The sequence below is a fragment of the Desmodus rotundus genome, chromosome 3 (genome assembly GCF_022682495.2).
Source record: "Desmodus rotundus isolate HL8 chromosome 3, HLdesRot8A.1, whole genome shotgun sequence".
NCBI lineage: Eukaryota > Metazoa > Chordata > Mammalia > Chiroptera > Phyllostomidae > Desmodus > Desmodus rotundus.
The window spans coordinates 117013142-117039629 of NC_071389.1; the positions used below are offsets into that span (position 1 = coordinate 117013142).

Below are 26488 nucleotides of genomic sequence, written 5' to 3' on the forward strand. Positions count from 1 at the left end.
ATTAATGCATTTCTTTTTTATGGCTGAATAGTGTTCCATTGTATGAATATACAAGTCTCACAAATAAAGCTTCTATAAACATTTGTGTGAAAGTCTTTGTATGGACTTAAATGCTTTCATTTCTCTTGGATTAATACCTATAAAAGAGTTGACTACATTGTATGTAAGTATGTGCTTGCTTTCTAAGGAACTGCCAGAGTTTTCCCATATGATTTCACCATTTCATATTTCCGCCAGTAGTTTACGACAGTTCCAGTTTCTCTGCATTAGTCAGTACTTGGTGTGGGTAACCTTTCTAATAGGTGTATAGTGGTGTTGCATTGTGTTTTTAATTTGCACTTCATAAAACACTAATGATACTTAACATTTTTCAAGTGTTAATGTATCTTTGGTGAACTGTTCAAATCTTTTCTCCAATTTTCATTATTGTTTTGATAAATTGTTTTATTTAGTTTTGAGACTTCTTTATGTATTTGGGATACAAGTCCTTTATTAATATATGTTTTTTAATATTTTCTTCCAACCTAGCTTATCTTTTTATTTGTATTACAATGTTTTTTTAAACAACACAGTGCTTAATTTTGTTGAAGGTCTAGTTTGTCATTTTTTAAAAATGCAATATGCTTTTGGTCGTGTATCAAAGATATTTTAACTGAACTCATGATCAACTTGATTTTACCTTATGTTTTAAGAGTTTTATAGTTTTATGTTTATTGAATACATTTTAGGCATTTTTGTGTATGGTGTGAGGTAAAACTTGAAGTTCTTTTTTTTGCCTATGGATAGGCAGTGGTCTCAAACCATTTACTTAATAGACTATCCTTTCTTCATTGAATTGATATGAATTCTGCATTTTTGTCAGAAATCAATCAGCCATGTGTTTGGGTCTATTTCTGAATTCTGCCCTCTTTTTAGTGGATTTATGTGTCTGTCTTGACACTTAATGCCACGCAATTTTGATTGTTCTGCATTTTAATAAGTCATGAATTCAGGTAATGAAAGTTATTTAAATTTGTTATTGTCAAAGTTATTTTGGCTATTCCAGGTCCTTTGTGTTTTCATATGAATTTTAGAATCAGCTGTTGATTTCTATAAAAATGTCTGCTGAGATTTCCAATGGCATTGGGTGAAATTGACATTTTAAAAATACGGAGTAATTTGACTCGTGAAGATAGTATACCTTTGCTATAAAACATGCATTTTTCTATAGCCTCTTTTTCCATGTTAACTGCACTATGATGCAAGCACCACGAAGGCAAGGATCTAATTCTGTCTTCTTAGTCCTGCCTGGCCCTTGGGATGTGCTCAGTAGTATTGTTGAGTGATAAATGAAGAAGATATCTGAAAATAAATGTTTGTGCATATCTCTGAATCGCTTTTTAGGATTTATTCCTACATGTAGAATTGCTAGGTCAAAAGATGTGTTTATTTTTAAGGCTAAGATGACTACAGTTCCCCCCAGAATTTTTTCAAAGCAGAAATGTTTTTTTTTAAACGATTTTGTTTATTTATTTTTAGAGAGGGGTAGTGATGGACAAAGAAAGGGAGAGAAACATCTATGTGAGAGAGAACATAGATCATTTGCCTCTTGTATGCACCCCTGCCAAGGACTAAGTCCACAGCCCAGTCATGTGCCATGACTGGGAATCGAACCTTCAATCTTTTGCTTTGCAGGACAAACTGAGCCCTACCGTCAGGGTGAGGCAGAAATATCTTGATAGATAAACTATCATAAGGCATACATAATTGATTAGCAAACAATATTCTTGGCGTCATCCTTCCCCAAGCTTTCTCTGAAATCACCTTGTAAGCCTATGGGAAAAAACGATTCATATCACAGAAATTTCTTAAATCAGTTTTCTGTAATTAGGTTTACTGAAATTGGAGCTATGGAGATGACCAAAAATGTTTAAGATTGTAGTTTTTCCTTTGAGGAACTTATATTTTGGAAACATAGTTCCCTAGTTATAAAGCACTAGAAGGGGAAAATACAGATGTGGTAAAATACAGAATAAATACTCCGAGGCAAGCACCAGGAAGGCAGAAATTATTCTTTGTATTTACTTTTAGAGTAACTATAAACTCTGAAAATAGTTTTATGATTGTTTAGACTGTAGGGGTTTAAGTTTGACTCTGATCTTGATTTGTGAATTAATCAAAGAATTTTAAGAAGGTATTTCAATTTAGCATAACTACATGAACAAAGTTGTGAAGGTAAGCATAAGCAATGTGTTTATGAGGAACTTTAAAGAAACTCAGTTGGCTCTAGGAAAAGGACCCTGTGCCGCAGCAAAATGAAATGTTTGCATTTGTATAGGGAGTTGGCTAATGCGGGGCTCTCGGTTTGTCTGAGGAAGTTCAGATTTGATGCAGTAAACAAACAATAGGAAGGATTGTAATGGTGATGGCAACTGAGTAGAAAGGATTGCCCTGGTAGATATTTGTAAGCTCTGTAACGATGAAGAAAGACCAACATCTGGACACTATTTAGAGAGTTCTGTTAATAAAAGAACAGTTAAAATATTTGAGGTTTTGTTCTAGAGGCCGGTGGCCTAGAAATGGAGAAGAATGATTAAGATAAGCAGATAGATGAAGAATTGGCAGGATTAATAATTTATTACTCGTAGGAGTTGGAGGATGAGGTATGTGCTAAGAAATAGGGGAGGAGAGTGATAATGGATTTTTGTAAGTAGGCAGGTAGAAAATTTGAAGCTAATTAGCTTAATTCTTGTTATGTTGAGCTTCTTTGGTAGATAAGACTTGTGAGGAGAATGGGAGTTATGAGCGGGAGAGAGGTTAGGAATGTGGGTGTAAATTGAGTGTCATTCAGATGTAATAAACGAAGCTGTGAGACAGACAGCTTGACTTTTACAGAAAAGGAGCAGCTGTCCAGAGATTTCTCCTGGTGAGGGAAAAAAACAGTTAAGGGACCGTGAGAAAGGGCAGTGACATTGGAGGTGATCACGGTGCTGTAGACGCTAAGGGAGAAGATTATTTCTAAGAGACTCATAAGGTGATTGTGTGCTAACTCCATCATGAACTTTTCTTTATGTTTACTGATACTTAGTATAGTGTAGTAAACGTAGTAAACTACCACAAAAGGTAATTATACATTATTTTCTTAATTACTGGATTAATCGAGCTTGAAATATTTAAAGCGGTGTAGGTTTCTCCCTTTCTTAAGGTAGAGCATTCCTGTGAAACCTTCTGTAAGCCGAAATGGCATAAAGTGAAGAAGCAATCACCTTAGGACACATCTTGCTAACGGTGCACAAAATAAGCCCAGATAAAGCACAGACCCTCACAGACAGTACAAAGCTATGGCAGCTTGATGTTGGCACTCCCTTTACATGCGAATACTGACACGTGGTCTATAAACTATGGCAGTAATTTGATGCCATTACTCCTTTCTTACTGATTAAATAATAGATAATGCCAGTATCCCCTGCCTTTCAAAAGCTTGCTTTGTGCCACTTTGCTTTTATGAAAGACCTACATTAGTACCTCTAACCAAAAGAAATCTGAAGAAGATTTTCACGTTTATGAAAGAGGACAAAAAGTGAAAACAGCTTTCAGTATTTGTGTGGCGGAGAGGCAAACAACAGTTACAGACGCAGCGTGCACCCCAAGCAAGCGAGAGTGGCTGCGCTGAGCTCTTTTGCCAGGAACTACACTCACCATCTCAAAAGTAGTTTCTTTGTGCATCTTTTAAAAACTTTATAATTTTAGCTCAAGTGAAAGAAATAGTTAGTGTACTTTATATTAATAGTTAGTAAGGTACTTTTACCTGTCTTAATATTGTAGGATTTTTTAAAGTGTGATTTTTTTTTGTCCTTAATTTTGCAAATGGATTGTTGTACATGTTTATACCATCTCAACACTGTGGTTTTGTTCTTTCCTATTTGCTAAACCAGGTTTATTATATCTCTGCTGTAAAAATATTTTCCAAGATAACTTAAATATAATTTAAAATGTCTTACCACAAGGTGTCATTGTAACCTGTAAAAAGAATTTCCATGTAAATGTGCAACACTAATTTTTACATTTCCATGTGTTTTAAGTCCATTTTTTGTTTCCTATTTGTCATATTTTGCAGTTGTCTTACGATGTATTGTGTATCTCTTGCATTAAAGGAAAAAATAAAGTAGCTCATTTTCTTGAGTTCTGATATTTTTGCAAAAACATACTTTCCACTCACAGATTTCTTAAGAGTGTGTTGCTATAGAGATGATTGTTTGAAGGAAAGAGTGAGGAGGAGTAACAGCAGGTGGACATGTCAGGAACGAAATACTTACTTTATGTCTTTGTTCCTGACAGAACCAGCCTTAGTGTTTACCCCTCTGCTGCTAAAATTCCTGTAGAGGAAAGGTAGATACTTAGAGTGTTTTACTGTAATACTATTTGCATTTACCAAGATGCTTTTGCAAAGTGAGTCTTAGTTCATATGGAGAATTAGTGCTTAAAGTAATTATAATCTTTGAAACAGCCTTTTTTCTACTTTAACTGGATTCTATTTTACTTTTAAAATACTGCCCTGATTTCCTGGTAGGTCTTATAACTAGTGACAACATTAAAGTAGTTTTCTTTTTTCTTTCTTTCTTTTTTTTTTAGGGAAATGGGTGTGAATTAATAATCCCTGTTACTTGTGCCTCCAAATTCCTTTCAAGACTATTCCTTGTTGACTACCTGCTGCCACTATTTTAATCTAGGCCTTCATCATTGCTTTCCTGCACTTTTAATCCCTTTTTCTCTACTTTTGATCTTCGCCCCTTTCTGTCTCTCTTACCCACTCTCCTCTCACCTCCCCAATCTGTTCTCCACATCTTGGATAATCTAGTTATTTTTCTGACGTACAAATCCACCCACAAGCTTAGAACCTCTAATTGGTTCTCCTAGATCCCAGGATAAGCTCCAGTGTTCTGCACGTGGCCTTCAAGGCCCTGTCCTACATCTCCAGGCTGATACGCTACCCTCGCCCCCCTCCCAACCCCCAATGTTCTTTCATTTCCATGCTTTTGTACCTGCATCCCTTTCTTTGGATTTCCTTCTTTCTTGGGATTGCCTTCCCTGCATCCCTTTCTTTGGATTTCTTTCTTTGTGAAGCCTTCCTTGACAGCTTCTCTAGCAGAATTAGTCCTCTCCTCTCTGCACCCATATTACTTATAAATATATTACAATGGTTTATAGTTTTAAAACTTTGTGAATTCATTTATCATTTGAATAGGTAGTATATCCACTTGGTAAAATTTTTTTGAAGAAAAGAATTTAATAAATAGTAAATTTTCTTTTATTCTTGTTCAGTCAGCAATTGTTGCTTAGTGTGAATATTTCACTGACCACTGTGAATTCCTTGAGGGCAAGGGTTTCCTTTTGTTTATTTTCGTATTCCTGTACCCAGCAGAGAACATGCCCATAATACTGTGGCTATAGGAAGGCTCTTCCTTGCTCAGAAGTCTGCTTGACATGGTGGTCTTCGTATTTCTGTATCTCCTCCAGAGCTCTCTTAGTATAAGTGGGGTACACTTACTCAGCAAGTGTAAGTGGACCACTCCATAAGTATGAGTGGTCCATGTTTACGGAGTGGTCTACTTACACTAAGTCCTCCTCCATAAATGCTTTCTGTTTAATTGCTTTAAAGGAAAGATATATAGTTAAAATTAACTGTACGTCTTGAGGATGACTTTTATTTATCTCCCTCTTCTGGCTCTGAAAAATTCTGTACTTTTTGGCAGATTCTCAAAGATGTAAAAAAGAGTGCTTATGTTAATTTCAGTAAAAACATAAGGTGAACTCTTATCAAATGTTTTAAACTTAACTTTTCAGACTTAAGACATAAATCTAATGGCAATAAAATTAAGTCAGGATTTATTTAAAATACAAAGGTGCCAGAATAATGTTAGATTAGTAATCAACATTCATTTTACGTTAGAGCCATGTGGTAGCCTATTCTATTTCTGGAAAAATATAGGGCTGTGAGTAAAGAAGACTCCACAGTTTGCACAAAGAGATATTAGGTGCTTATAAATCTTTTCGGAAGTCCCTGTGTTACATGTAATAGAGCCTACACTATTGAATTTGAAGTATGGTTTGAGCAAGAGTTGTCTTTGTTGTTCACATCACAGCTTTTCAGAGACTTCTATAATTTATTTTTAAGCATTTGAGGTTGACTGCTTACTGTATCCTACTTTCCAGAATTCTTTTGTGTGAATTAAGTTGTGCGGAGGCAGACAGTGCAATTATAAGAATAGAATAACATTTTAATTCAAAGTGCTTAGTGGTGATTGCTAACCACATGAACGTGTATCTTCTTCCCTTCCTTTTTCCTCGCCCTCTTGTTTTTTTCTGAATCACAATTACAGGGCCTGGCACCTTACCAGGGCTTTGAAGGGTCTGCTCCCAGCTGCACTTTGAAGGGTTTGGCAGAGCATCAAGTTGTGACATTTTTGTTTTGTACACAAGACACCCTGGATGTCCATCCAAAGGCTGTTTGGGTGACCAGTATAGGACGCTCTCTGGATTTTAAAGAAAATCATTTCTAATGTTTTGTTTGTAAGTGAAAATGCCTGATGTAGGTTCTCGTTAGACTTTTAATGTTGTTTTTAAAAACAGCATTCACATTGGGGGCATGTAGTATTTAAAGCATTGTTTTGAAATGTTCAAAGGCATAGCATGTGCTTTTTAATGGAATGTGTTTTGGAAGCTTTCCATGAGTATTAGCAGCTGTGCTTTTAGAATGTTTGGAATTACCATTTTGGGGGGCAGACATGGTACCACTGCTTAAGAAATACAGTTCCTGTGCAAGAACAAAATGCCATATGTAGGTCTGTAGAGCTGGGACTGGTCAAAAGAAGTAGGAGGAAGGACGTGTGGGTGTGGCTTTGTGATAGTGATAGTTGCAGAGGAAGATGATGTATTTGGAGAAGGGTTGTGCTTAGTCTTTTAAAACAGCCTTTCACCGAGGCTAGTCATGTAATAAGAGCTCACTGGTTAACAGATGGCCGAAATAATGTTTCACCTTTCTAAAAAATGCTGTTTGAACTGTGTACTTAACTTTTTAAGATTTACTTTATGAATTTCTTTATTTGGTCAACCCTGCACAATAGGAATTTTTTCTTTTATTATACACTTTGTGTGCTTAATACATATTTAGATGTTCTGTGAGTAATTGATACCCATATATTAACTGGTTGAAATCATACCAAGGAAGAAATTTAAAATTGTGATAGATATTTTGGTTTTGTGTAGAAGTCATTACAAAACAATAAACTGCAGAGGAAGTGGATATATTAGTTACCTATGACCACTGTAACAGGTTACCATGTACTGGGTGGCTTAAAATAACAAGAATTTATTCGCTCATAGTTTGAAGACCAGAAATCTGAAATCAAGAGCTGCACTCCACCAAAGGCTCGAGGGACAGTCCTTTCCTTGCTGCTTCCGGCTTTCTGTGGCTCCAGGCGTTCCTTGGTTTGTGGCCACAAACATCTCATCTCGGCCTTCTTGATCACATTGTCTGCTCTTCAGTCTCAACACTCCCTCTACCTCTCTCTAAAAGGATACATATGATTATATTTAGGGTCCACCCAGAATAAAGTCATCCTTTGAGGAGTCTTAATTTAATCACCTTTTTTTTTTTTTTGTGGGCCAGCATTTAGCCTGGTATAGTCTGGAAGCCTCAGTTACTGGATATAGATTGCAAAAGTGAGTCACATCTAAAAAGGGTTTAGAAGCCTTGGCTGATACGGCTTAGTGGACTGAGCACCAGCCTACGCTGGTTCAATTCCCAGTCAGGGCACATGCCTGGGTTGCCGGTCAGGTCCCCGGTGGGGTGTATGTGAGAGGCAACCACACATTAATGTTTCTCTCCCTCTTATTCTCCCTCCATTCCCCTGTCTAAAAATAAAGAAGATCTTTAAAAAAATAAAATAGCATTAAAATGGTGAACATGTTCATTTGATATTTTTGAGCTATTATGTGCCTATGTTTATTTAGGTACTGAGGCTATAAAGATGAGTAAAACGTGTTTCTTGCCCTGGAGGAAGTTACATTGCATGTATTTCGTAAACGAAAATACAACACAGGAGATAGAATCATTGCCTGTATGCATATGTTTGGGAGAGTTGGGAAGTACTTCATAAAGAAAGTAATGCCTTCCTGGGTGGGGATTTGAAGACTAACTAGATGAGACTGCAGAGAGATGAAAAGGCCCCTGGGCCAGGAAAATACTATTTGCAAAGACATGGAAGAAGAAAATAGCGGTGTGTGCTTAGGAAGCTACCAGTAGTCAGGGTACAGAGATAAATTTTAAGTTTGTTTTCATTTCTTCTACACAAATAGCTCTCACATTTTACCGATTGCAAAGTGAACATTCTTTGTTGTGATAATTTAAAGCAAAGATCTTTTAGATTAGGAAGATCTATGCATGCCCATTAAATACATGAAAAATTGCTTCAAGGAAATTAAAATTAAAACCACAATGAGTGTCACTGTATATTCCCTAGAATGCCTAAAATTAAAAAGACCTTGTTAAAGTCATTAAACAGGGAAGCCATTAGACTGCGGTGGCTCTAATGCCTTGGTAGCTTACCAAGCAAGTCAACGCCTACGCCAGAATCAGTGCACTGAAATCCAAGAAAATGAAATTTCAGGACAACCAGTTGTAGCCAACTAGGCTTTCCCAAATAGGGCAACTCCTTAAGCTATAGCCAGTCAAATGATTTCCTTGCTTTGCTTCCATATCTCCTCCCCTTGATGCTGTTCTTGGTGGAGTACTCCTAAGCACTTTTAATTTGGCGCTTCTTGATTGGAATTGATGTATACTTAAATAAACTCTTGAAAAATTTAATGTCCCTCATTTTGTCTTTTAACAGCTGACACCACCAAATGTTGGCAAAATGTGGAGCAAACAGCAATTTCTTATACATTGTTTGAAATGAAAAATAGTACAACCACTGTGGAAAAAGGATTTGTCAGTTTTTTATAAACACATGAGGTCTGTCCAGAAGGTATCCAGCCATGTACTATGAAAAATAGAGACATCTATGGAAGAGGATACAAGACACAAGAAACGTACATGGGACAATGATGCCTCAGTCCTCGTCAAAGTAGGCACCTTGGGACCTCACACAGTTCTCCCAATTGCCGTCAGCTGCCCCATCATATTTTCCTGAATCTCATTGCAGGGCGCCAAATCTGGGCTGTATGGGGGCTGAGTGACCTGGGTGATTTGCTGTTTTGCCGGAAACTCTGCATGAGATCTAATGCATAAGCAGGCGTGTTGTCATGATGAAGCTGCCAATCACCTGTTGCCCATAGCGGTGGCCTTCTGAATCATCTTAGTAGTTTCTGGGGAGGAATGTTTAAGCTTCAGGTACAATTTGATGCAGATTTGTTGCTCTATTTGCTCATGCATCTTGAATGTGACCGCCACACAGTACACATGCTCACTCAACGGCGTCTACCGCCCCCACTGACTAGCACAGTGAAGTTGTCATTGCTTACGCATGTGTATTCCAGTCCACTCTCCTTGGCTGCCCGGTTACATCGGTGTCCTGTGAACTGTTCTCATTATATTAACAGTGGCTGGACTTTTTCTGGACAGTCCTTGTATATTCTATGATCCAGCAATTCCACTCATGTATTACCCCTCCCCCAAATGAAAAAAAAAGTCCACAGAAGGTCTTATATTTTCCTAAATACAAGGAAAATATATTTTCTAAAAAAAAAAGAATGTTTATAGCAGCTTTATTTATATATCTAATACTCTTAACCAGAAACAATCCAAATGCCTCTCAATAAGAAAATACATAAACAAAATGTGACACATTTAAACAATGGAATACTCTTGGGCTTTTGTGAACTCATGGAATTGTATACATAAAATTTGTGTATTTCATTTTGTGTAAATTTTACCTTAAAAACAAGAGAACTATTGGGAGAAATAGTCCTTTTAAAAAAAAAGATTTTATTAATTTATTCTTAGAGGTAGGGGAATGGAGGGAGAAAGGGAGGGAGAGAAACATCAATATGAAAAAGAAACATCAGTTGATTGCCTCTTCTACGCGCCCTGACTGGGGACTGAACACACAACACATGCATTACCCTACCAAGGATCGAACCGGTGACATTTTGCTGTGGAACAATGCTCAACCAGTTGAGCCATACAAGTCAGGGCAGAAATGGTCCTTTTGCTGAATGTTATGTGTCTCCATAACATATCTGAAACTGGTAGCTTCAGCCATGAAGAGAATTAGGCCAGCATGATGTTGGCAGAAGAATGGAAAAGACCAGAGTTCTTGATAATATTGAGCCTGATCTTTGAATGAAAATTTAACATTTTGAATTTCAAAATTTAAAAATTCAAAATTCTGAATCCTCAAAAAAAACCCACTACATACAGAGAAGTACACAAAAATTGTCCACCTGAGTGATTTACAAAGCAAAACTCCATTTAACTACAACAAAGATCAGGAAGCAGAGCACTGCCGGCCTTCCTCAGGCAGCACCTATCCTGGCTTTTCTGTTAATCGCCTCCTTTGTTTATAGTGTTACAACCTAAACCAACCTAAGCATGGCTTCTCTAACTACTGTTGTTTGCATGTTTTAAATTTTTTCTGAACTTTACGTGTTTGGAATAATGTAGTATGTATTCTTTTGTGTCTGGCTTCTTTTGTGTAATATGTTTTTGATACTCAGCTGTGTAGTGTATCTGTACCGTATTTTCATTGGCATATAGTACTAGTTCCATTAACCACATTTTGTTTACTCAACTTTAAAGGACATTTGGTTTGTTTCTAGATTTCCATTGGGAATAATACTGCTATGAACAGTATTATTGCAACAAATCTCTTGGCGCACTTGTACTTAATTGCCGAAGTCATAGTTTATATATTTCTTTAACGTAAGTCGATAGTGCTTGTTTTTTTCCTAAGTAGATATGCCAGTGGATATGCCAAATTACACTACAACCTGTTGCTTCCCATCCTCCCAAACCTTGTTATGGTCATTGTTTTTGGTTTTCTAATTGTGGTTTTAATTTTGTCAAGAATTCCTACATATGAGTACATAAAAAGACAAGTTCACTAGGAAAATATGAGCAAAAGATTCCAATAGACATTTCACAAAAGAGGATATCCAAATGGCTTGAAACAAAGGAAGGTGCTGCATCTCATTGTTCATCAGGGAACTGCCCTTTGGGCCTGTAATCTTTGTTTGCCCTGCGTTACTGAAGATGTTCTCCTATGTTCCAGCAACTTTGTTCTTTTGCTTCTCACATTTAGAACTTCAGCCCGACTAGAATTAATTTTAGTGTGCAATGCAAAGTTGGACCAGATTTCTTTTTCTCCACAAGATTGGCCCAGCACTTTTTTTTGAAGACTTTATTGATCTCACTGTTCAGCAAAACCACTTTTGTTCTAAACTAACCATCTTCTATGGGTGGGTGTTTTTCTGGACTGTATTCTGTTCTGTTGATCTCTATGTAATTAAATCAATGCCATGCCATCTTAATTACTGTAGATTTATATTAAAGTTCTATCTGGTTCTTTAAAATTGTTTCTGCTGTTGCTGGCCTTTTGTATTTCCATGTAAATTTTCAAATCAACTTGTTAAATTTCATACATACACACATACCCCCCCCACCTGCTTGCATAGTGATGGGTATAGCATCTTCTGTAGGTCAGTTTGGGGAGAATTTGTATCTTTAGAATGTTGGTTTCCAGTCTATGCAATAGGTGTATATCTCTTACCTACTTAGGTCATTTTTAGTTTCTCTAATAGGTAACCACATATTTTCCATATATTGGTCTCTACATTTTTCCCTAGATATTTGATTTTTTTGATGCTATTAAGAATCTCTTTAAAACATTTTGTTGCTGGTATACAGAATGTAGTTTGTGTGTGTGTGTGTGTGTATTTATCTAACAATATTACTAACTTGCTTCTTCTAGTGAATTCTCCATATATTCTGTTGGGCTTTTCTATATATGTAATCAGAACACCTGTATGTAAAGAAAGGTTTGTTTTTCCTTTTCCATTTTTTTTTTACCTTTTATACCTTTGTCTTGTTCCAGATTTTCATTCCGTACAATGTTGAATAAAATTGGTGATAATGATATCTTTGTCTTGATTACATTCTCAAAGGAAGGCATCGAAGATTTCAAAATGAAGCACGGTGTATACCAGATTCTTCCTGTATACATATCAACTTGATGTGTCTTTTAGGTTACTAGTTTCCTAAGTTTTGGGTTTTTTTTATTAAGATGGAATTCATATAGCATAAAAATAACTATTTTAAGGTGTGTAATTCAGCCCTGGCTAGCGTGGCTCAGAGGATTGAGTGCCAGCCTGTGAACTGAAAAGTCGCTGGTTGGACTCCTGGTCAGGGCATGTACACCTGGATTGCAGGCCAGGTTCCCAGCTGGGGGCATGGGAGAGGCAACCCATCGATGTTTCTCTCTCACATGACGGTTCTCTGTCTTTCTCCCTCCCTTCTAGTTCTCTCTAAAAATAAATAAATAAAAAATATTAAAGTGCGCAATTGAGTGGCATTTAGTAGTTCATAATGTATCAATATAATCACCCCTGTCTAGGTGTAAAACATTTTATGACCCCCAAAGAAACCTCTGCAGCACTAAGCAGTCACTCCCTATTTCCTCCTCTTCCCTGCCCCAGCAACTGCCAATGTACTTTCTGTTTCTATGGATTTACCTACTTTGGATATTTTATATAAATGGAATCATACTTTGATGATACACATGGTAGATGTTTTATTTTAGTCCCACAAGTTCCTGACCACCTGTTATTTGTTTTTTATGTCTATTTTCTGTCTGTTGTTCAGGTTGAGTAATTTCTATTGTTATACCTTCCAGTTCATGAATCCTTTTCTCTTTCCATTTCTGCTATTGTGCTCATCTACTTAGATTTTTATTTCAGTCACTGTATTTTTCAGTTCTAAAATTTCTACTTGGTGGTTCTTTGTATCTTCGGTACTTTGCTGAGACTTGTATTTCTTTGCTGTAACTTTCTCTTTTTCACTTATTTCAAGCTTGTTTGTAATTGCTCATTGAGGCATTTTTATCATGATTTCTTTAAAATCTTCGTCAGATAACTGTAACATCTCAGTGTTGGCATCTATCATTATCTTTTTACCTTCATTTCCAGATATTCTTCGTTCTTGGTATGACTAGTGATTTTCTATTGAAAACTGGACATTTGGGGTATCATGTATGAGACTGGATTCTATTTAAACGCTGGCTGTGTTTGATACTGCTCTGGCAGGGGAAAGGAGGAAATGATGAGATTATCATCATTATGGGACTAGAAGTCCAGGTTCCCCACTGGCCTCTGTTTACATCCAGGTTGGGGGAGATCGTCATTGCTGGGTGGCATGCAGTTCTGTCTCTGCTTGTGGTCTCTGCTGACACCTGGAAAAGAGTGGCCTTGTTACCGCTGAGTGGTGGTGCTTGTCCTAAATTTTCCACGAGGCCTTCTCTGACAGCACTTTAGCAGAGTGAGAGGGAGGTGTACTTCCTTACTGCTTGTAGGGGGGAAAGAAAGTTCAGGTTTCCCATGTGATCTCCACTGACATTTCTGGAGCATGAGGCTTTACTACCGCTCAGCAGGAATGAGGGTCCCAACTTTCTACTCACCCTTTTTGTATACTACCCAGGCCGGGTATTGGGATACCTTGTTCCAACCTGGCCTCCTCACCTGGCCCTTGCTTACATGGATGGGGTGGAGCTACAGTTTTTTCTGTAGTATTTGCCTGGAGTAGATTGTTGTCTAAATTTTTTTGTATCTTGCTAGGATTCTATTATCAATTATCAATTATCAAAGTATTACAATACTTTGGCTAGAGAACGGGCTTTTGTTAAAGCTTTCTTTCTTTTTTTCTTTTTTGATCTGAACTCGTTGCCAGCTTCTTCAGCTCCAAGTCGGATGTATATGAGGAAAAAAGAAAACACAGGCAACTCCTCACCACTGTGTTGGTTCTTATATCCCAAGGTCCTTAGCCAGTCTGCCATGTAGTCTCCATTTTTTTAAAGTTCTGTCAGATTGTAACAGGGTGCAGCCAGGGAGCCCCCCACCAAAGAGGAATTTGTATTGGGGTCCAGAACTCAGGGTATCCAGGAAATATTGAAAATATAGGATGTCCTCACCCCCACAAATCTGAACTAGGGGATGGGACACGTAGAGCAGGGCCATTGAGAGTTGTTCTGCATAGCAAAAGTTTTGCAAATAACTTGCAACACTTTTATTTAACATATCTCTAACTTAGGAATGGTTATTTAACATATCTCTAACTTTTAACTGGTTTCATGGATATGTTAAACAGCTGTGGCCCTGCTTTGAGCCAGGGAGATGGGGGTGACTTCGACCCAGGATGTAACTGGGAGACAACTCCCCCTGCTTACAGCACCTGTGTGAGAGCTTGGAGATGATTGGCTTCATGCCACAGGGCCACGCCTGCCGGGACTTACTGTGGCAGCCCAGAAAAGCAGGAAAAATATGGGAATGCTGGCAGGTGTAGCGATTGTGGGAGGAGTCGGAAATAGGGCTGCAGAGGAAGAGAGAGGACCACGTGGCTCTGGCATGGGTCAGACCCACACAGCTTTAGAGAGAGGAGGAGAGGACCCCCACAGCTTTGGCAAGGTTTGGAACCATGAGGCTTTGGGGCTCCCTTTGCCATGCAGTTTAGGAAGCTGGAAATCAAGATGTAGAAGTGATGCAGAGCTCTCTCTCAGCAGTTTGGAGGAAGCAGAGAAGACCTTGCTGGGAAGGAAATGGATGAAAGGACTCTCACTGGTGGGCCTTGAGAAGGTGCCACATGGTTTTGGGTTAAGAACTGGAGATGCCTGCAGCACAGCTGATGGTGCTGGGAACCAAGGGAGGCCTGCCAGCTGAGCACGGATTACTGGGAAGAACTGGGGGCTACCTGAGCTACAGACTTCTATTTCTGTCCCTGAGATACAGTACTATGGACTGGGCAAAGGGGGTAAGGAAGGACTGTATGTGTGTGTGGGTGTTTAAGGGACTTTGGGATTTTAATGAAGACATTAAGTCATAACTCTTTAAGTCTGTATAACTTTTCAGTAAATAATTCCTTCCCTTTTCACCAATCCCTGGCACTGAGAGCTGTAATTCCCTGCTGGCAGGCAAGGTGAACCTAGTACAGGGGGACCCTGGGAGAAGGAGGGGTTCATTCCGTAATAGTATACTGCCCCCCTCCCCACGGGTCTGTCCTGTAACAAGGTATATATGTACACATATCCAGATGTGTGTATATATATGTACACACACACACACACATGCACATATATATGTCTCTTTAGGACATTCAGTTATATTACTGGGATTCATAGGGAAGTATACGTCTGTTTCATTTCCCACAAGGTAAAGTCTTCATCCCACAAGTTTTAATATGTGACATCAGTTTTCATCTAATTCTAGATATTGTCTAATTTCTCCTGTGTCCTTTTCTTTGATTTACAAGTTATTTGAAATGTATTCTTACTTTCAAAGCATATGTAGCTTTTCCAGTTTATCTTTCTGTAGTGAGTTTTAGTTTTTCTGTGGTCAGAAAACATGTTCTGTCTAAGTTTGGTCTTTAAAAATTTTTGGAGATCCAGCATGTAGTTGGTATTTACAAATGTTACATGTCTAGTTATAAGGAATGTGTATTCTAGTTAGAGGGAGTTTATTGGGTACAGTTTTCTATATATGTCAGTTGGAACAGGTTGGTTACTTGAGTTGTTTAAGTTGTTGATATTCTTCCTGATTATTATAGTGGTTAAATCACCATATAATTGTGTATTTGTCTGAATTTCCTTATAGTTCTGATCACTTAATGTATATAAATTAGAATTGCCACATCTATATTGTGTATCTAATTTTTTATCATTATGAATGTGCTGCTTCATCTCTAGTGGGATATTTTTCACCTTAAAATTGACTTTATCTGATGTTAATAGTTATATATTATACATGTAGTTAAATTGTATGTCTGTATTATACATTAGTTACATACTTATAGATAATAATATCTCCTTTGATTAATGTTTGCATTAGCTTTTCTCTTTTCCCCAACTTTCCTGTGCTCTTATGTTTAAAACATGTCTTGATAAAAAGGCATGTAGTTGGATTATGCTTTTTTGTGTGAAATTTCTCTTTTGTTTGAAGCATAATCTATATACTTTAATGTACTTACTGATATTTAGTCTAAATCTACTGCCTTAGTTTCCATTTTCTGCTTCTTTTATGTTCCCTCTTATCGCCCAGCTTGCCTTCTTTTAGTCTGAGTTCTCAGGAGAAGGGTAGTTCTCTACAGAAGGGCAGGTGTTGGTGGGGACTTTTTGCCCCCAGGTTACATTTGGTAAAGTGGAGACCTTTTGTTTTTCACAACTGGGGGTAGGGGGGAGAGGTGCTGGCATCTATGGGTAGAGAGTGGGTAGGAATATTGCTTATTGTCCTACAAAGTATGGGATGGCAATCTACCACAAAGAACTGCCTGGTCTAAAATATCAGCAATGCAAAGGTGGAGAAACCCTATTAGAGTGTTTGAGTAATTTTAATTTTTCCATCCTTTTAGCATTCTTTAGTGGTCATCCCAGAGAAAGGTTTGGCAAGCTTTTGTTATAAAAGAGTGAGTAATTAATTATTTTAGGCTTTTCAGGCCATGTATGGTTTCTGTCATGTATTCCTCCATTTCCTTCCTTCCTTCCTTCCTTCCTCCCTCCCTTCCTTCTTCCTTCCCTTCTTCTTCTTCTTTTTCTTCTTCTTCTTCTTCTTTCTTCTTCTTTCTTCTTTCTTCTTTCTCCTTCTTCTCCTTCTTTTTCTTTCTTTTTCTTTTAGAGCTCTTTTAGATGTATATGAAAATTGAGCAGAAAGTATGTAGGGTTCCCATATAACACTTGCCTCACCCTACACGTGCACCATCTCCCCCATTATTAACATCCCACCTCAGAGTAGTGCGTTTGTTACACTTTTTGAACCTATGTCAACATATCATCATCCATGTAGTTCATAAGGATTCACTCTTGGTGTTTTACATTCTGTGGAGTTTGACAAATGTATATTGCCATGTATTTTATAATTACTGCATCTTATAGAATAATTTCACTGCTCTAAAAATCTTCTGTGCCCCTTGTACTTATCCCTTCCTTTCCCCTAACCCCTGGCAACCACTGATCTTTTTAATGTCTCCATAGTTTTCCTGTTTCCAGAATGTAATATACCTGGTATCCTACAGTATGTATCCTTTTTAGATTAGCTTCTTTTACCTAGTGACATGCCTTTATGGTTCCTCTATATCTTTTAATGACTTGATAGCTCCTTTCTACTTAGGGTCGAATAATATTCCATTGTCAGAATGTATCAGTTTGTTTATCCATGTATCTACTAAAGAACATCTTGGTCACTTACAACTTTTGGCAATTATGAATGCTGCTGGAAACACCTGAGTGCAGGTTTCTGTGTGGATTTAAGTTGTCAGCTCCTTTGGTTAAGTACCAATGAGTGGGGGTTGTCGATCCTCACCAGCATTTGTTGTCGTCAGTGTTTGGGATTTGGTCCATTCTCATAGGCATGGAGTGGTATCTTGTTGTTTTGATTTGCAATTCCCTCATGAAATATGATGTTGAACATCTTTTTATAAGTTTATTTGCTGTTTGTATATCCTCTTTGGCCCATTTTTAATCTGGTTGTTTTATTATTGTTGAGTTTGAGTTCTTTGTGTGTTTTGGATAACAGTCCTTTATCAGGTCTGTCTTTTCCAAATATTTTCTCCCAGTCTATAGTTTCTCTTCTCAATCCCTTAACAGTATCTTTCACAGAGCAGAAGATTTTAGTTTTAGTGAAGTCTAATTTACCAATTATTTCTTTCATACATCTTGCCTTTTGTATTGTGTCTAAAAAGCTGTCACCATACTGAAGTCTGTCTAGATTTTCTAATGTGTTATCTTCTAGGAGTTTGGTAGTTTTGCATTTTACAATTAGTTTTGCAGTTTACATGTATGATCCATTTTGTGAAGCGTGTAAGGTTTGTGCCTATATGTACTTTTTTTTTGCATGTGCATTATTTTTGCATGTGCTCTTTCATCATAGATCACCTGAGTGCACTTGTGTTAGTCTATTTCTGGACTCTCTTTTCTCTTCTGTTGAGTTACTGATCTGTTCTTTTGCTAATACCACACTGTCTTATTTACCATGGCCTTACCATGCCTCTTGAAGTCAGGTATGGCCAGTCCTCTGACTTTGTTCTTCAGTATTGGGTTGGCCCTTCTGGGTCTTTTGCCTCTGCATATAAACTTTAGAATCAGTTTGCCAATATTCACAAAACAACTTGTTGAGATTGTGTTGAATTTATAGATCATGTTGGAAAGAACTGACATCTTGGTAATCTTGAGTCTTCCTATCCATGAACGTAGAATATTCCCATTTTTTTAGTCCCTATTTGGTTTCTTTTATCCAAGCTTTATAATTTTCCTCATATGAATTGTGTACATATTTTGTTAGATTTATACCTATTTCATTTTGGGGGCAGTGCTAATGTAAGTGGTTGGCATTGGGTTTTCCATTTCAAGTTCCATTTATTCATTGGTGATATATAGCAAAGTGATTTTTTTGTACATGAACTTGGTGTCCTGCAATCTCACTATCGTCTCATATTAGTTTCAGGAGCTTTTATTATTATTCTTTTAGATCTTCTACATAGACAACCATGTCATCTGCAGACAATGACAGTTTTATTTTTTCCTTCCCTATCTGTATGCCTTTTATTTTCTTTTATTGTCTTACTGCATTAAGTAAGTCTTCCATCCAGTAGGATGTTAAAAAGGAGTGGTGAGAAGGGACCTCCTTGCTTGTTCTTGATCTTATAGGGAAAGTTTTTATCTTCTCACTATGAAGATGTTAACTGTAGATTCTTTACAGATCTTCTTTATCAAATTGAGGAAGGTTCCCCTCTACCTGATTAGTTGAGAGTTTTTATCATGAGTGGGTGTTAGATTTTATCAAATGCTTTTTCTGCATCTACTGATATGATTCATGTGATTTTTCTGCTTTAGCCTGTTGATGTAATGGATTACATTGATTTTTTTTTATGGTTTCTAATTTTCTCAAAAATTCTCAACCTTGTTTTCTATTGCCTTGTACACAAAGATAACATAAAAATTTCTTTCAAAATCATTGTCTGACAACTTTAATACTGAGACCATTTGTGTCTATTATCTATTGTTTCTTTTTTTAACAGGCTATTTTTTAAAGATTTTATTTATTTTTAGAGAGAGGGGGAGGGAGAGAGAAAGAAGGGAGAGAAACACCAATGTGTGGTTGCCTCTCATGTGCTCCCCACTGGGGACGGGGCCGGCAACCAGGCATGTGCCCTGACCTGTAGTCGAACCAGTGACCCTTTGGTTCACAGGCCAACACTCAATCCACTGAGCCACACCAGCCAGGGCTATTATTATCTGTTCTTTCTTGTGGCTTTAATTCATACTACTTTTATCTTTCTGTGAACTTTATATTATTATGTCATTTTTTTATTTGTAAAATTGTTTTTTAGAGCAATTTGAGGCCCAGTCTATTATCTTTTTCCTGAATTACTCTTATTCTTAATACAGCTTATAATGTATTTTGCTTTTTTTTTTTTTCTTTAGGAGGCTTGATCCAAATTACCTAGTCCTCTGTCAGCTGAAATAGAAGACTACCTTCAGATTTTTTTCATGTAAGAGATAGATGTATAAATCCATTTTTAAGCTATAATTGAGTTGAGGTTTTCTCTTTTTAGCTAAAAGCCTCCTTGTATAATTGGTATAAAAAATAGAAGATCTTTCTTTGTAAGCTTGAATATAGAATTGTGGAACCACTTTTGAAGGTCAGAGAAAGAATTGTGTTTTATGAGGCCTTTCTAAATATGACACTAGATACCTATCTGGCGGACCAGAATAACTAGATTTTCCAAGGGTGTTATTGATAAGTTGGTTACTACCAAACTGGAGAACTGAATGTGTTATATGTGCAAAACAGACACATTCATTTTTAAAACTTTAAAAACAAATAAAATTATTCCTACCTTGATAAGACTCGTACAAATAGGCAAATAGATTTCTGTGATTCTTAAATATTTCTAGGGTGGAAAATTCTGGAACAGTTATTGGCAATGCAAGCCAGCAGCTCATAACTTTAAGTTTGAGGCAAGAAGTTCTTTTCAATATCTAATCTAACTATTGTGTTTAATCCTGTTCATGCCCAGTAATCACAGAAATCAAGTTCGTGATTATAGTCCATACTGTAGTCTATTTTCATTACGGCAGGATCCGCAAACTGAGACAAAAGCTGCATGAACAAAGACTTGATGTGCATAATTGTTCAGGTGATAGCTGGAATAGGGAATTTTTGGCAGATGGTAGGAAATTAGACTAATCAAGGTAGATTGGAGCTGATTGTGTCGGGCCTTGAAATTCTGGAGTGTTTTGACTCTGGAGTGTTCCTCATACATAGGAACGTTTGAGTGAGAGTGAGAAGCCCAATCAAAGTTTTAAATATTAAGTCTGGCAGTGCTTTGTGGGATTGATGACAGAGAGGAAATATTGGAAGCAGAGATAACATAAAGCTCTGATAATGGCCTGGTTATCGGATGATAAGAGCCTGACTTTTGTGGTTAAGTAGGAATGCAGAGAATGGAATTCATTTTAATGAAGAGAGTGTTTGGTGTTTATTCATAGGATGTTGAGAGAGAAAGCAGAGAAGGCTTTGGGGTGTTAAGTGTGGATAAATGAGACCATTATACTAGTATCAATATTGGAAGCTGGAAAGTCAGGTTAAAGGAAAATTGAAAGCAAGATGATGAGTTTGGTTTAAGATAATTTGAATATAGGTGACAGTAGAATTGTTCATTATCTGAGTAATTATTTTAAAAAATTAACAATAAAATGATGAAAGTACAAGAAGCAGGTTGTGCTATTGGGGGAGTCCCACTATTATTATTTCTCCAGAAGTGACTGCTGTTATCAACTTGGTGTAAATTATTTGACTGTATATGGGTCTGAATGTGTGTTTATCTGTCATTCTTAATCTTTATCCTGCTGTGGGGGCAGTGGGGACAGAGGTCACATCATTTTTAATGCATAGTATACATGTACCTTTGTTTATGGAAGTTCAGGTTATTTCTGATTTTTCTTTTTTTAATGCGTTAATTTTATCTTCTTTTTAAAAAACCTATTATTTTAGTTTTTATTGTTTTTATTGTTAGTTTATTACAGTTGTCCCAATTTCTTTTTTTCCCTTTTTCCCCATCACCTAGCTCTCCCCTCTCGCCCACAGTCAGTCCCCTCTATTGTCCCTGTCAGTGCCTCATTCATACATGTTCTTTGACCAGTCCCTTCCCTTTCCACCATTCCCCCCCCTCCCCTCCTATAGCTATGGGTCTGTTCCATGTTTCCATGTCTCTGGTTCTATTTTTTTCCCATTAGTTTATTCTGTTCATTAGATTCCAGTTATAAGTGAGGTCATATTGTATTTGTCTTTCACCAACTGGCTTATTTCATTTAGCATAATACTCTCCAGTTCTGTCCATGCTTTCACGAAAGGCACGACTTCTTTCTTTCTGCTGCTTAGTATTCCCTTTTTTAATTAAACACAATGTTGCAAAGAAAAATTTCTTTTGGTTTGAGTTCCATTTGTTAAATTATATTTTATTATTTATGCTATTACAGTTGTCTCCACTTCATCCCCCTTTGCCCACTTTTACCCCCTCAGGCAATTCCCATACTGTGTCTGTGTCCATGGGTCATGCATAGATGTTCTTTGGCTGATCCTTTTCACCTTCTTTCATCCAGTCCTCATCTCCTCTGGCAACTGGCAGTCTGTTGCATGTATTTATGCTTTTGTTTCTATTTTGTCTGTTAGGGTTTTTTTTTTCATCAGATTCCATGTATAAGTGAGATCTTATGGTATTTGTTTTTGACTGACATTTCAGTTAGCATAATAATCTCCATGTCCATCCATGCTGTTGTGAAAGGTAGGAGTTCCTTCTTTTTCTCTGCAGTGTAGTATTCCATTATGTAAATATACCACACCTTTCTTATCCACTCATCTACTGAGGGGCACTTAGGACATTTCCATATGTTTGCTATTGTAAATAGTGTTGCTATGAACATAGAAGTGCATATACTAGTATTCTTTTGAATTGGTGTTTTGGGATTCTTAAGATGTATTCATAGAAGTGGAATCCCTGGTTCAAAAGGAAGTTGCATTTTTTTTCATCCTCACCTGAGGACATTTTTTCATTGCTTTTTAGAGAAGAAGGGAGGGCGGGAGAGGAGAGAGAGAGAGAGAGAAAGAAAGAAAGAGAGAGAGAGAGAGAGAGGGAGAAACAGACAGACAGACACACACATCTATGTGAAAGAGAAACATCAATCAGTTGCCTTCTCTTAAGCATCCAGGCTAGAGATCAAACCTGCAACCTGGGTATTTGCCCTGACCGGAAATCAAACCCAAGCCTTTTGGTCCACGGGGCAATGCTCCAACCCAACTGAGTTATACTGTCCCTGGGAGCAGTTCCATTTGTTATTTTTTTGAGGAAACTCCATACTGGTTTCCACAGTGGCTGCACCAGTCTGCATTCCCACCAACAGTGTGCTAGGGTTCCCTTTTCTCCACATCCTTGCCAGCACTTTTTGTTTGTTGATTTATTGATGGTAGCCATTCTTACAGGTGTGAAGTAATACCTCGTTGTGGTTTTAATTTGCATATTTTTGATAATTAGTGATGTTGAACATTTTTTCATATGTCTATGGGCCATCTGTATGTCCTCTTTGGAGAAGTGTCTGTTTAGACACTTTGCCCATTTTTTATTGGATTGTTTGTCTTCCTGGTGTTTGGATGTATAAGTTCTTTATATATTTTGGAAATGAAACCATCACCAGATATATTATTGGCAAATATGTTCTTCTATACAGTTGGTTCCCTTTTCATTTTGCTGATGGTTTTTTTTAGCCATGCAGAAACTCTTTAATTTGATGTAGTCCCATTTCTTTACTTTTTCCTTATTTCCTTTGCTCTAGGAGATGTATCCGCAAAAATATTGCTCATGAAATAGCTGAAATTTTACTGCCAATGTTTCCTTCTAGGATTTTTATGGTTTTGTGACTTACATTTAAGTCTTTTTATCTATTTTTGAGTTTATTTTGGTGTATGGTGTAAGTTGGTGGTCTAGTTTTATTTTTGTGCATGTACCAGTCCAGTTTTCGCAGTAGTTTTGATTGAAGGGACTGTCTTTTCTCTACTGTAGGCTCTTGCCTCCTTTGTCAAATACTAATTGATCATAAAGGTGTGGTTTTATTTCTGGGCTCTCTGTTCTGTTCCATTGATCTATGTGCCTGTTGTTATGCCAGTATCAGGCTGTTTTGATTACAGTGACCTTATAATATAGTTTGATATCAGGTATTGTGATGCCTCCGACTTTGTTCTTTTTTCTGAAGATTGCTGAGGCTATTTGGCATATTTTTTGGTTCCATATAAATTTTTGGAATATTTGTTCTAGATCTGTAAAATATGCCATTGGTATTTTAATAGGAATTGTGCTGAATCTATAGATTGCTTTGGGTGGTATGGACATTTTAATGATGTTAATATTTCCAATCCATGAAAACAGTATATGCTTCCACCTATTTGTATCTTCCTCTGTTTCTTTCTTTATTGTCCTATAGTTTTCCAAGTATAGGTCTTTACCCCCTTGGTTAAATTTATTCCTGGGTACTGTATTATTTTTTTTGTTGCCATAGTAAATGGGATTGTTTTCTTAGTTTCTCTTTCTGACTGTTCCTTATTAGTGTATAAAAATGCCATCAATTTCTGAGTATGGATTTTGTATCCTCCTACTTTGCTGAATTTGTTTATTATGTCTAGTAGTTTTTTTGGTGGAGTCTTTAGGGTTTTCTATGTATAATATCATGTTGTCTGCAAATAATGACAGTTTTAGTTTCTCCGTCCCAATTTGAATGCCTTTTATTTTTTCCTTCTTGTTTGATCGCTGTGGCTAGGCCTTCCAGGACTATGTTAAATAAGAACGGTGGAAGTGGACATCCCTGTCCTATTCCTGATCTTGAGGGAAATGTTTTTAGTTTTTGCCCATTGAGTATGATGTTTCCTGTAGGTTTTTCATATATGGCCTTGAGGTATGATCCCTGTATTACCAGTTTGCTGAGTTATTTTTTTTATCATAAATGGGGCCTGGATTTTATCAAATGCTTTTTCTGCATTTATTGATATGATCGTGTGATTTTTATCTTTTGTTTATGTGATGTATCACATTTATTGATTTGCAAGTATTATACCAACCTTGCATCTCCAGGATAAATCCCTCTTGATCATGGTGTATGATCACTTTAATGCATTGCTGCATTTGTTTTGCTAATATCTTGTCGAGAATTTTAGTATCTATGTTCATCAGTGATATTGTCTTATAATTTTCTTTCTTTGTTGTGTTTTATCTGGTTTTGGAATTAGGATAATACTGGCTTCATAAAAAGCACTTGGAATTGTTCCTTCCTGTTGAGGTTTTTGGAATAGTTTGGGAAGGATTGGTGTCAATTCTTCTTTGAATGATTGGTAAAATTTGCCTGTGAAGCCATCTGGTCCAGAACTTTTGTTTGCAGGGAGCTTTTTAATTCCTGCTTCAATTTCATTCGTTGTTATTGGTCTATCCAGGTTTTCTGATTATCCCTAATTTGATTTGGGAAGATCGTATATTTCTAAAAATGTATCCATTTCACTAAGGTTGTCCAATTTCTTGGCATATGGTTGTTCATACTATTTTCTTACAATCTTTTGTATTTCCATGATATCAATTGTTACTTCTCTTTCATTTCTGATTTTATTTATTTGGGTTGTCTCTCTGTGTTTTCTTGATTAGTCTGGTTAAAGGTTAATTAATCTTGTTTATCTTTTCAAAGAACCAGCTCATGGTTTCATTGATATTTTGAATTGACTTTTAGTTTCTATGTCATTTGTTTTTGCCCTAATCTTGATTATTTCCATTCTTCTACTTACTTTCGGTTTTGTTTGTTGTTGTTTTTCTGGTTTTATGAGGTGTAGGGTTAGATTGTTTATTTGAGAATTTTCTTGCTTCTTGAGGTAGGCCTGTCATGCTATGAACTTCCCTGTTGGGACTGCTTTAACTGTATCCCATAGATTTAGGATGTTGTGTGTTCATTTTTGTTTGCAGGTAATTTTTGATTTCTTCCTTTATCTCATTAATACCCCACTTATTATTTAATAATGTTGCTATTTTAGCCTCTATGTACTTGAATGTCTTTGATATATTTTTTAAGATTTCAAGTTTCATGCCATTGTGATTCTAGAAAATGCTTGTTATGATTTCAGTCTTTTTGAATTTGATAAGACCTATTTTGTGTCTTAACATGTGATCTATCTTTGAGAATATTCTATATGCATTTGAGGAGAATGTATGTATGTTCTGCTGCTTTGGGATGAAATGTTCTGTAAACAATTAAATCCATTTGATCTAGCATGTTGTTTAAGGTGACTGTTTCCTTGTTGATTTTTTGTCTGGAAAATTTATACATTGATGACTGTGGGGTGTTAAAATATTCTACTATGACTATATTGGTGTTGATCTCTTCTTTAAAGACCACCAGGATTTTATATATTTAGGTTCTCTTATGTTGGGTGCCTGTACTGAGGTCTGTCCAGAAAAAGTTCAGCCATTTTAATATAACAAGAATGGTTTGTGTGACATTGATATAACCTGTTGGCCAAGGAGAGTGCCTTGGAATGCAGAGGCATGAAAATGACAACTTTGCTGTACTAGTCAGTGGGGGTGGTAGACACCATCAAGTGAGCATATGTACTTGTGTGTCCGTTGCATTCAAAATGACTGAGCAAGTAGAGCAGTGAGTCTGCATCAGATTTTGCTTTAAGCTTGAACATTCCTCCATGGAAACTATTGGGACGATTCACAGGGCCACAGCTATGAGCAACTGATAATTGGCAGCTCCATCATGACAACACACCTGTTCATGCATCATGTCTCGTGAAGATTTTTTTGGTGAAACATCAAATTACCCAAGTGACTCAGTCCCCCAATGGCCCAGATTTGTTGCCCTGTGACTTCTTTTCCCAAAACTAAAATCATCTTTGAAAGGCCATCATTGAGATTCAGGAAAATATGACAGGGCAGCTGATGGCAATTGGGAGAACTGTGTAAGATCCCAAGGGGCCTACTTTGATGAGGACTGAGGCATCACTGTCCTACGTACAGTGTTTTTTGTAACTTGTATCTTCTTCAATAAATGTCTCTATTTTTCATGTTACATGGTTGGATACTTTCTGGTCAGAATAAGACCTCTGGTTGGATAGATGCCTTTAGTGTTGTGTAGTAACCTTGTTTGTCTCTTGTTATGGCCTTTGATTTGAAGTCTTTTTTTCCATATATAAGTATTGCTGTTCCACCTTTTTTGTTTGTTTC

General features: G+C 36.9%; 1 protein-coding gene across 3 annotated transcripts in view; it reads left to right on the forward strand.

Moving 5' to 3' along the window:
- CEP83 (centrosomal protein 83) overlaps window positions 1–26488 on the forward strand; it is a 128574-nt gene that overhangs the window by 13727 nt on the left and 88359 nt on the right. Inside the window, exon 1 of one of the 3 annotated variants that reach the window (XM_053920948.1) lies at window positions 19663–19723. The exons of the other annotated variants lie outside the window; for them this stretch is intronic. The gene's annotated coding sequence lies outside the window, so the exon portion shown is untranslated. Of the gene's footprint in view, window positions 1–19662; window positions 19724–26488 lie in introns of those variants that run through there. 3 annotated transcript variants of the gene reach the window in all.